Here is a 13,005-nt window from a genome sequence, read left to right as displayed (position 1 = left end):
AGATAGATAGATAGATAGATAGATAGATAGATAGATAGATAGATAGACACATAGATAGATACATAGATAGATACATAGATAGATACATAGTTAGATAGATAGATAGATTGATTGATTTTAAGAGTGGGGGAAACTTGGCCATAGATATCAGAGAAGGAACCAGTAGATAAGGAAAAAGTGAAGATAATAAAGAGAAGAAATTATAGTAAGGGCAATCTGTCTGAGAAGATGGAAGAAGATAGAATCAAGTAGAATTAGAGGTAGATCAAAGATGGTGAGGTAGAGGAAACACTACAACTAAGCTCTCCCAACAGTCCCTCCAAAAATTTTTTTTTAAAACACCTCAGATTAGGAAATTAAAATGGCCTCAGAGGGAATAAAGTCTGTGCTGTTCATGTGCCGGGGCCACAACTTGACTTCCATTGCTTTATTTAGTTCCTCAAAGTGAAACATCAGCAGGCAGTAAAGTTAATATTTGTCGTTCACCTATAGGAGAAGCAGTTTTTAGGAAACTTGGTGATCAAAATATTTCAGACAAGTGGCAGATAGACAGTGCAGCAACATCTACATATGAAATAAGAAATCCCCCTGCAAGTGCAAGCTTGCATGAAGAAATATGACATTACCATGAATCATATGGCCAGGCAGATTACCAAAGAAGATTTCCTGACCTTTGATTATATGTATGGAGGAAAGCAATCAGAGAGATTTCAATAGAAAAGTTAATCAAGTTAAAAACTGCCAAGCTAAAATTGAACTTCTTGGAAGCTATGATCCACAGAAACAACTCATTATTAGAGATCCATATTGTGGAAATGACTCTGACTTTGAGACTGCATGTGAGCAGCGTGTGAGGTGCTACAAAACATTTTTTGGAAAAATCTCATTAAGGCTCACACTCATTAATTGCTAAAGGACAACAGTGATTGACATCTTCTTAAAAATGATGTATGTATATCAATTGATGTGTTTTTTAAAAAGTAATAATGTGCATTCGGAGACCATCACTGTTTCTTCAATTTATTTAATGTTCACATATGTTCCAATTTTAAAAGGTAATGAAAATCAATCATTATTTTTGCAGCAAGAATTTCATTAAATCAATTATAATTGTCAAACTAGCTAGAACTCTCAATCTGTGCCTCAGATTTTAAAAATGCATTAATTATATAGTAGAACAAACTAAAATTTGCATGTGAAAACTAAGAAACCTCAACAACACAATCATTTATTAAGAATGTTTGATAGATTTTTAATTTGAAACAGTTTCATTTATGTCTAATTGGATCTTTAACAGATAATGAAAACATTTACCTTTATGTCCTAGTAGAAAATAACTAAGGTCATTGTGAAAGGTTAAAGAAAAATGCATTTTAGTGCTTCAGCAGTCATTTGATGATAATAACTTAATGAAGAACAAACATTATTTTCATTCATTTTTACCATCTTTTAATATTTTGGTTGTCTATTAAAAAAAATATATCCCCTGCCAAAATAATAATAATTATTATTATACCTCAAATTGAATTCTGAAATGGCAGAGCACAAAGGTTGAGGTGAGACATTTTTCCAGACCAAGACAACTTAGGAGATAAGAAGGTCTATCATACTGGGGTGGGCACGGGCCCAGAGCTCACTCTGCAGCAACACCAGCTGGGGAACTTGGCAGCAACAGCAACTTCGGGAGGTCTCAGTTTAGAGGTAGGACAACTGTAAAAAAGAGATTATAGAAATCCCCAACAAAGGGATATTATAACAATGATCAGCTGTGACTGTGATCCAAGACAATCCCAAAGAACTCATTATGAAAAATGCTATCCACCTCCATAGACAGAACTGATGAACTCTGAATGCAGATTGAAGCATACTTTTTTCCTTTATTTTTCTTGCTTTCTTTTTCAAAAAGAATAATATGGAAATATGTTTTTGTATGGTTTTACATGTATAGTTGATATCATATTGCTTGCCTTCTCAATGCTGGAAGAGGGTCTGGAGGAAAGAAGAGAATTTGGAACTTAAAATGTAAAAAAAAAGAAAATGTTTAAAGAATATAGGTAAACAGGTTGGCCTTGGTAAGGAGAAGGGCCAACTCTTTATCTGAGATTGTAGTGAAGAATGAAATAATAGGGTTGAATTATGTGAGAAGAGGAAGAAAAGAAAGGGGGAACCTCCCTTCAAATGGCCCCATTTTTTTTTTTACTTAAGTGTGATGAGAGGTCCATAGTTTAAAAGGTAGGGGAAAAAGAACCTACACGGTACTTGAGGAGAGAGAAGAAAGTTTGGGCCAGCCCCAGAGGAGAGTTGGATAGTGAATTGATTGTGGAGTAGTTGAATGTTTACTTTTCTACTGTGAGGTCCTAATTCAGATTGATCTACAAGGCTGGTGACTTTGCACAGCCCTGCCTCACTTAAATCCAATTCACTTTCAAGTCATGACATCACTTTCCTGATGTCATGATCTTCTTCAAGAAGGAAGGACCAAAAGAAAGTAATAAAAAAGAAAAAAACCTAAGTCAGATTAGATAACATTTTCAGAGGAACCTGTAATGATTTCTTTCAGCTGCCTTCAGCAGCACATGAATAAGAATAGAGGAAACAGATGGCGGGAGTAATCCAGGGCTGGTGTTTAAATTAATACAGCTTGATCAGTGATAAGACAAAGAAGTAAAGAATTCATGAGGAGATGATAGTGCAGAGTTAAATTGGCTAACCAGTGAGCCAAGATAGGGAAGAAAACAAGAATGTAGTCAGTGCAGGGGTGGTGGTCTGGGAAAGAATTGAGGGATAGAGGGAATGGAGGTTACAGTAAAGAAGAAGAACAGGGTTGGAGTCTTAAGGCAGAGGGAAAGGAGGAATGGTAAAAGACTATGATCAAATAAGGGAATTTGGGGGTTGGCGAAAATAAAATTGGAACGCTTGTGGGTATTGGCAAATCACATGTATGACCATTTCTAAATGTCACTGAAAAGAAGCATGAGCAGTGAGCAGCTTGAAGATCTAGTAAATTAATTTATTTGATGGAGTATTGATATATATGCATAATTTATAAATATAATTTCTATATTTGCATATACATATGCATATATGTGCATATATGTTCATGTGTGTGTCTATATATGTGTGTGTACTATGTACATGTGTGTATTCCCTAATATGAGGACTGCATTGGATGAAGAGGGAAAGGCCGTGAGTTAGTCAACAAATCCATTGAGGAAGGAAGGAAGGAAAATGTCCTAGGGATAATTGACCACCAAGATCTACTTTGGGTGATAAATTTGGATAGCATGAACCTCAAAGGAGGTAAGGTAGCTTAGTGGTAGAAGAAGATACTGGGAGTGTCAAAAGTCAGAAAAGAGTATCCTGACTCCTCTATCAAAACCAGTGATAAGGGAAGCAGTGTCATCAAGAGGGAACCAGGTCTCAGTTGGTGCCAGAAGATGGAAGGAGTCAGAAAGCAAGAGGTGTAAGACGAAAGTACTTCAGAAAGCACAATGAAGGGGGTAGGCAAATCTGGAATGGGGTACTGGAGGTGGGGTATGAAGTAATTGTGGGAATTGAGTGAACCACACTACCTCCCTCTTGTGACTCAATTCTGGAGCTAGCTCAGTTCCTTTTCGATTCAATTATGGGACTAGTCCAATTTCTGTCTTGTGAGAAAACTTTATTTAATTAGGAGAATTGTGAGGAAATGTATTGCTTTGTTTGAACATAGCCCTACATGACTGGAAAGTTAGACCACCTCTACCTATTGCTTAAAGACCCTTAACTAAGAACCTAGATTATGCTGACCAAAATCCCATTCAGATCCAAAGATTGATGTAAAGAGTTTTCTCACAATTATACATCTCAAGAAACTCATATGTATTATCTAAAAACTGTCCCTGTACCAGTCAATCAGCTATTGTATTTCTCTGTTCATTTCATTGAATACAGACACTTGGGGACCGGGGAAACACTTCTTTTTTCTGATTTTTAAGGAATTTCACCTGTTTACTCTCACCCTCCCAACTTGGAAACCCCCCTAATTTTTCCTCCATTTAGAAATCAGATAACCTAATTTTATATCCTGCCTTGTACCCTATAAATTGTTTTCTTTTAATTGATTGGTCTTATTTGATTGTTTTAATACATAAGTATCTGTCTCCACCTGTATTTGGGGACCAGTGCAAAGCTGAGGAGGTCTGGTCCCAATTTGTTATGCAGTTGGCATACATTAATAAATAGATATGCTCAGAAGCTCGAACCTTTGTTTCTTCAGTTATTTCAGATTTCACCCACAACCTGCTACCATAGGGTTGAAGTGCACGAGATCAAAAAAACAGGCAGCTGGAAGAGAGCAATGGGATTTCTACATCAATAGAATCACTGGAATGAGGTGGGTATAATGGAGTAGGAGTATGATTATTGAGGAAGGAGTCCAGGCAGAGTATCGATGCTTGGAGAAAGGTGTGTTGAGAGAGGTACCTGAATCCAGAGAGAGTAAGAGTTGTGTGTGCGTGTGTGTGTGTGTGTGTGTGTGTGTATTTGTGTGTTTGTGTGTTGAAGATGAATTAAGGAAGGAAATATACCTGCAGTGACTAACAATTGATCCCATCTCATCATCTCCCAGAAATTTCTTCCACTATAATGTCTGCTCTCAGAAATCAATCAGAAAAACCTACTACCACACCATCTCAATAGTTAATTGTGCTTCCTTGTGTCAGAAATGCTAGATTCTATATGCAATTATAGGACAATTCCAAACATCAGAAGACCTAGAATCAAATCTACCATGTAACTGTGCTAGGGGAAGTCACTTCTCTGGGCTTCTGTTTCCTCATGTGAAATGTGAGGAGCATGGATTAGATGACCTCTTAGGCCCTTACCACCTGCAAATCCCATGATCCTAAATGAGTCCAAGATTTGGAAAATATGGACATCTTAAAGGCTCTTTGGACCATTTGGTTTGGAAATTTATGATTTTTTAAAAAGGCATGGAGAATTGATAATATGCAGGTAATTTCCAAACAAAACAGATGTTTGAATATGGACTATGTTGGACCCAGTGAGTAACATCAAAAAAAAAAAAAAAACTGGAGATTTTCCATCTTGGTTCCAATCTCCCTGACCTTCAGCCAACAATCTGGTGGGAAACTAAATCCCTGATATTTAACAGGGCCTCTGTCTACTGTGTCCCAAGCAGAATGTACTTGCCAAGTAGGCTCAGTTTCCTAGTTTACAAAACAACCCCCTAATAACTCCTAACTTTAGGGAGCCAGCTTCAGTCAAGGAGAAAATTAAAACTTTTTTGTGTTGTTGGTTGCACATATTATTGGTCACTAAGATTTGAAACTATTAGCAGCAAGAAGCAAAAAACAAAGAGCAAAAATAACAACAACAACAAAAAAAAAAAAAACCCTGAATCATCCAATTAGCTATAAGAGGTAATTAAGAGGGAGCTCAACCTAGCTAAGGAGCCAAAACCTTGTGAAACAGAAGGTTACAGGATGCTTTTAGAGATGGATATGGACAATTGGAGAACAAATACCAATAACACGTAGGTGGTGGTGCAATACATAGACTGCTGGGCCTGGAGTCAGGAAGACATGAGTTCAAATTCAACCTCAAACATTTCCTAGCTATGTGACCCTGGGCAAGTCTCTTGACCTCTGCTGCCTCATTTACTTCTACTCTAAAATAGGATCAGTAAAAGCCCCTACCTCCCAGGGTTGTCATGAGGATCAAATGATATAATATTCATAAAGTACTTAGCACAATGCCTGGCACAAAGTAGGCACTATATAAATGTTAATCATTATCATCATCTTTAGGCAAGCAGGTTGGGAGTACTTGCCCAAGGTTATAAACACTCAGTATCACTGGCAGGATTTGGCTGGGTCCTATGACTCCAGAGCCAGTGTATTTTCCACTCCTCATAAAGCCATAAGGAGTGCTTACTGTTTTGTCTTTTTTTTTTTTGCCATCTTGTCTGGCTCTTAGGAGCAACAGTAACACCCAAGAATGGCATCTGTGGGCAGATGGCTCATCCACGTTCCTCCTGTTAGGGAGACAGAGAGTCACAGAGCTTCAGAAGACAAAGAAGAACATAGAAACCATTGGAAGGCATACAAATATCGAAGGGCATATAAAATGAGGGAAACTTAAAACAAGTAGAATTAGTCTGGAAAAGACCAAGGTCAGGAGGATGATTGCAAGATCATTGATAGCTCTGGAAAGGAACAAAGAGGCCATACAACTCCTTCATTTTTCATAGCCAAATAATTGAGGCCCAGAGGAGTTAAGGACTTGCCCAAGTGAAGAGCAAAGCCAGAACTCAATCCCAGGTCCTCTGACTCCAAATACTGCACCCTTCTACTGTGTCATTACCAGTAACAACTCTCTTCCTGAATGTGATGGGCTACTGACAAGGAGAATGCTGACCAGATATTTCTTAGGTCCAAAGAAGGCAAAATGGGAGGAAATGAGATAAATTAAAGAAACAAAAATATGGGTTGGGCACAAGGAGGAATTTCTCACCAATAGAATTGTCCAAAAGGTAATGAAATGCCTTGCTAGGTAGTGAGCTCCACACTACTCAAAATGTGCAAATAGAGACTAGATGACCATTTATGAATACTACTGTAAAGGAGATTCCTGCACTGGAGTAAGAGGTTGGAACAGATGGCTGCTGAGAGACTCTTCTGGTGTACTAAGCTAAGCTTTTCTTTACTATGAAGACAATTAAATGTTGGACTGGTTTGCTGGAGGACCGGAGGGAGAGAGGGGACAGGAACAGTGAAATCTCTTTCCCTTGAAACTGCACATTTTAAAGGTTACATGATAAATAACCAACTTGGATAATTTGGTTGCTGTTCTATGGCTAGACAGAACACTGGACAATACTGTCACAGATCCCTCAATTATCAGAGTCGAGGGGATGTTAGAGAACATTTAGTCCATTTACTCATTTTATAAAAGAAGAAATTGAAACCAAAGGAGGGGAAATGAATGAATGAATTGACAAAGTATTATTGAGTATTTACTATGTGCCAAGCACTGTGGTAAGGTTGAAGATACAAAGGTAAAAGAGATGAAGCCCTTGTCCTCAAGGAGAATATAACATATAGTGGTAATCAGAGTGGTATCAGAGAAAGGTGTCTTGGTCTAGGAAATCATGCCCAGAGGCATGCTGGAGCCAGCTCTGGGGTTTGAGATAACCAATTGTGAATATTTGTGAATATTTATACCTCGAAATTTGGCATTCTCTACAAATCATGGCTTGATTCATCATTCTGTTAATTGTATAGATTTTTTTAAACTGTTAATAATGCATATTAAATTTAAGAATGTGTGCATATTTTTTCCCAGACAGTCAGGTTGCTAAACAGCAAACTTTTGTATTGCTCTATAAACACTGAGCTCAGCAGAAGTACAGTAGATAGCTCAGGGAAGGAAGTTATCACCAGACTGGAGGCCTGGTTACTGTAGAATGATAATGATGATGATGATGATGATGATGATGATGATGATGGTGGTGGTGGTAATGGTTGTGGTGGTGGTGGTGGTAGCGGTGATGATGATTGCCATTTATATGGCACTTTAGGGTTTGTAAAATGCTTTCCATAAAGTATCTAATTTGAGCCTCACAACACCCCTGGTCATAGACATAGGAAGTCTATGGCTGATGCCCCTTACCTGAAAAAAAAATAGTGGGCCTCATACTGAAAGAAAGATGGGGTAGGGAATAGAATTCAGCATGGAAGAAAGATTATCCAGGTGAAGTATGAAGCAAATTTCCCAAGGTCCCACATCTAGGAAGGAGTGGAAACTAGTCTTAAAGTCTTGATGTTCTAATTCTTCTAATTGATCTTCTAAAGATCTCATTCCAAGGCCAATACTCTCTCTCCTTATGGTTCTGCCAACATTCTGTTCAAATGCAACAGACAATCTGGCTAACAGAAGAGTCTTTTTAATTGAAATAATCGCTAGATTTTCTTTTTTTTCCTCTTTGTATTTAGAGCAATTGCTATCTGCAAACACACTTTTACTGTCATCTGCATTCATGGTTTCAAGCCCCTATGTACTCCCTAAACATACATTTTCAGAGTTTACTGTATAAGGTAATATGAAAAGAAGACTTTCTGAAACTCAGATAAAGAGTTCCAAGGAAGACAGGATTCACTCATTCTGATTTTTCTTTTCTAAGTATCCACTTTCCTCAGCATGATTTATTTCCCCCAGAGTGAATACCTTCCTCAGATCCAGGACTTAAAAGGCTGAAATAGGATCCATCCCATGTGTAACAGCCCCAGGAGGTCAAATTCTATCTCTGTTCATCATTAGGGCAGAGCATCTCTAAGATGTCCAGAGGCACTTTGGGGATCAAAGAAGCAATATTGAGTGGTAGAAAAAACACTGGATTTGGAATCATAGGACCTGGTCTCAAAATCCAGCTCTATCAGTGACCTTGGGCAAGTCATTCCCTCCTCTGGCTCTCAGCTTTCTCATCCATAGAATACGTGCCTTGGACTAGATAATCTTTAAGTTTTCTTCCAGCTCCAAATCACACAAAAATTTGGTCCTAAGGAAAAATTAAGGTAATTTCAGGAATGATTATCAAACCCAAGTTTGCCTCAAAGCTGCCTCCAGAACCCTGGACTTCAGAACAAATCTAGGCTGTTGGCGTGTGTGTGTGTGTGTGTAGGGCTGGGGAGGAAGGAGAAGGGGAAAAAGGTCATTCAGAGGTAGAATTGACTTGAAATAACTTACCATTTTCCATGCTTGGTATTCAATATTGGGAATATCTCATTTCTAGAGCTTATTGAAGTCAACAAGCATTTAAGTGCTTACTGTGTCTCGAGCAGTGTGTTTAGCTCTAGTAAGACAATGAAAGGCAAAAACAGTCCCTGCCCTCTTCATACACCCTACCTGCACAAGCAACAGTAAATCATCTTTATGACAATGGAATATGAGCTTATATATACATACATATATATATAATGTACACACATGTATAATATAGGTATTATGTATATATATACATTTATATACACATGTGAATGTGTACATACATACAAAATATATGTACACATATGTATGTACGCATGTATCTATACATATACCTTTATACATATAAACACATATTTGCAAAATGTCTTAATACCCTTAATAGTACTAGATAAATGCTTGGTCAATTGAACTGAATTGAATTGAATATGAAGGTGGACATTCCTGGATTAGACCAGAGATTAAAAGATTCAGGTGAAACTTGACTTCACCCAGGAATATAGACACTGTTACCACCACTAGGAGAAAAAAAAATGGTAGCTGATTGGGAAAAGGTAGGCTTTGACCAAAGAATCCTTAAAGCTGTGGGACATAGGGAGAGGGCAGGTCTTTGAGGCAGAATCCAAAAGCACAGCTCAAGAGTACGAATCCTGACTTTAACATTTACTAGTTGTGTGACCTTGGCAAGTCACTTCACCTATCTATGCCTCAATTTTCCCATCCATAAATGGGAATAACAATACTTTCCTTCTATATATCATAAAGATGGTGTGAGGAAGGTGCTTCCTAAATTGAAACATGCCATGACGATATGAGTCACAGGAACCAGATTGCCTATATAGCCTGCATTATTTAGTAGAAAATGTGCTGGTTTTAGATTAAGAAAATTTGTGATTAAGACATAGCTCCTTGCTTTATTGTGACCTTAGACAAGTTATTTACCCTCTATGAGTCTGTGTGATTATCTATAAAATAGAAATAATGGTGACAATTATAATGATGATAGTATTTATTGAATAGGATTATTGTCAGGATCACACTAAATGATGTATTTAGAGTGTTTTGCAAAACTAAAAACACTACATCAATACTAGTTTTTTATCCTGTAAAGTGCTCCATAAATGTAAGCTATGACTTGTGAAGCTTAAGTGTCCCCTTCCACTAACTTTGTACTTGACCTACCTATGGAAGAGTAAAATTTCACGCCTGTTTGTCATTGGATTACTTTGTTAACTCCCAGATAATTAAGCATCACTTCTTTATATGTGACTCAATAACCTGTCAGGATCCCTCCCAGCTCTGTCACCTAAAAAGAGACAGAAGGGTCATAAAAATATAGCCTGAAGAGTAATACCTGGTGAACTTAAAGAAGATGATATATTACTTTGTTCAGTTGTTTCAGTCATGTCCAACTCTTCATGACCCCATTTGGGGTTTTCTTAGCAAAGACACTGGAGTGGTTTGCCATTTCCTTCTCCAACTCATTTTATGGTCGAGGAAACTGAGGCAAACAGGGTTAAGTGACTTGCCCAGGGTCACACAGCTAGTAAATGTCTGAGGCCAGATTTGAACTCAGGAGGATGAGTCTTCCTGACTCCAGGCCCAACACTCTATCCACTGTACCACCTAGCTACTCTTTGATAAATTACATTATGCATCCATAAAAACCTAGGAACATTTTTCAGGTAAATAATAATAATTGCATCTCGCTCCCCTCAGAAGATCCCCAATTAGGGGTAGCTAGGTGGTGCAATGGATAGAGCACCGTCCCTGAAGTCAGGAGGACCTGAGTTCAAATCAGGCCTCAGACACATAATACTTCCTAGCTGTGTGACCTTGGGCAAGTCACTTAACCCCAATTGCTTCACTAAAAAAATCCCCAATTGGTAATTGAAGTATTGGGTAAATCAAGATTTTTAAATATTAATGTCATATAGAATGTTTCTATTTCAATAGTTTCTATTAATATGTGAAGGTTGCATGATTTTAGCCAGTGAGGATGTTTGTAACTGAAGAGTCTTAGTCAAGTACTTGAGGTTCAGGGATGTTGAGTGGCTTGCCCATGGTCTCACAGCTTACTAGGTTCAGACCCAGGATTTGAAGTCTTCCTGACTCCAGGCCCAGCACCCCACTCCCTATGTCTTTTGGTTTCCATTTTTAAAAAAGCTCAGGAAATGAAGCTGGGTTACTAATCCGGTAACTCAAAAAAAAATGCATGTGGAGTTTAAAAGTAATCTAGCTCTGAGCAGATAGAATTTGAAATTGACTCTACTGGCACCACACTTCTTTCTGTCAGGGCCATCAGTTGAATCATTTTAAGGAAAAACCTCAGGGAAAGTATTTGAAGGACTTCTTGTTTAATTTTTTTCTCCAAACCTGTGTTCAAGGCTGAAGAAATATACAGATCACACACACTCTAGTGGTAGTTATTTTGATGAAACTCTGAGCACACCAACCTTGGTAGAGATTTCTTGGAACAGATTGGTAAAATCAGGATGATCTAATAGTGAAATGTCAGCTGTCGGTATAGTCAAATTTGCTTCTAACTCTATCACTAGCTGGCCTGGTAAATTTCCTTTCTGTGCCTTACTTCTCCTCTCTTTAAAATAAGAAGAAAATCTGTCCTGAATAATTTACAAGATTGTTACAGGGCACTTAGACAGGCAAAGAAGAAATAATAAACAAGCAAAAAAGCTCTGAAAGTTACATGTTGAATTTATTGTGTTTTTTAAAGAGCAAGCTCTATGTAATAGAGATGTATGGTTTCATTTACAATCCTTTTCTGTTCAATAATGTATATGGGAATGCTCACTTTATTTGGTGTTTTTAGGTTTGAATAAAAAGGATAATAAAAAAAGAAAAATAGGTAGGAACTTTTCAAGTTCTAATACAGTCAAATTGAAGAACTGTAGAATCTGAGAATTAGAAGGAATGCTAGAGACTATTTTCCCTCTTGCAAGAATTGGCAATATGAATGACCAGTGGTCATCCAGACCGTACTTGAATACTTTTAATACTAGGAAACTCACTTCAGTAGTAATCCATTTGATTTTCAAATAGTTATATTTTAATAGAATTATAAGGTTGTTCTTAATATTTAAATTAATTGAATCATCATTTATTAAGTGTCTATTATATTCAAAGTAGTAGGGAAATAGAGATCAGATAAATTTTGTCCCTGTCTTTATGGAGCTTATGGTATAGTATGGGGATGTGACATGCAAATGACTACATTTCAAAATATTGCATGATATGTACACAAGGGATGTACAAAGTGATTGTGTAAAGTCCAAATGAGTAAAAGCCATTAGTTTTTGATAATAAAGAAGGCTTTATGGAAGATGGAAAATTTGAGTTGGGAAAAAGAAAGAGGCAGAGACAGAGAGAGAGACAAAAAGAGACAGAGAGAGCATTTAAGTGCTTAGTATATGACAGGCACTGGGCTAAACAAAGGGAAAACAAGCATCTACACTTGCAAAAGGCAGCTAAGTGCCACAGTGGATAGAGTGCCAGGCCTAAAGTAAGGAAGATTCATCTTCCTGAATTCAAATCTGACCTCAGACACTTACTAGCTGCATGACCCTGAGTAAGTCATTTAACCCTGTGTGCCTCAGTTTTGTCATCTGTAAAATGATCTAGAGAAGGAAATGGCAAACCACTCCAGTATCTTTGCTGAGAAAACCCAAAATGGTGTCACAAAGAGTCAGACATGACTAAAAAAATTGACAAAGCAACAAAACTATGTGCAAAGTACTGGAGGAAATATAAAGTTTAGATCAGATATCATCACTGACGTTCTAAAAGAGGAAAACACATAAAGAGAAGCTGGAAAAGGAAGAAGGGGGGGAAGGGAAGGATATAGCTTAGCATACTGCCAGATGCAGTGGGAGTCCTGGGTTCTGACATGATAAAGCAAAAGCTGATCAGAGCTGAGGGGCGGAGAGTGGAATTCAAGTTACTGGTAGGAAAGAGGTAGAAACAAAAGTTCAAATAGAAGTGGCATGGTGTGGAAGAGCCCATGAAGTGGTGTGGAGGCCTGGGCCAGTGTAATATATCCAGAGTTTAGATTGGAGGTGAGAGATTAATGGTAGAAAAACCAATTAGGAGGTTTTTTTGCTATAGGGAATGAATGTGCTAATAAGTATCTCTACCAGATTTGTGGCAGTGAGAGCAGAGGGAAAGGGATAGATGGACACAAGGAAATCTGTAGTAGAATTATCAAGGTTTAATAATTGATTT

General features: G+C 37.7%; 1 pseudogene; it reads left to right on the top strand.

Moving 5' to 3' along the window:
- The first annotated feature begins 361 nt into the window (after positions 1–361).
- LOC114033118 overlaps positions 362–13,005 on the top strand; it is a 38,719-nt pseudogene continuing 26,075 nt past the window's right edge.

Source organism: Vombatus ursinus, unplaced genomic scaffold (assembly GCF_900497805.2).
Source record: "Vombatus ursinus unplaced genomic scaffold, bare-nosed wombat genome assembly UNPS02006779.1, whole genome shotgun sequence".
In the NCBI taxonomy this organism is placed as follows: Eukaryota; Metazoa; Chordata; class Mammalia; order Diprotodontia; family Vombatidae; genus Vombatus; species Vombatus ursinus.
The sequence above is the reverse complement of the archived record's forward strand: the minus strand, read 5'-3'. Positions and strand labels throughout refer to the sequence as shown.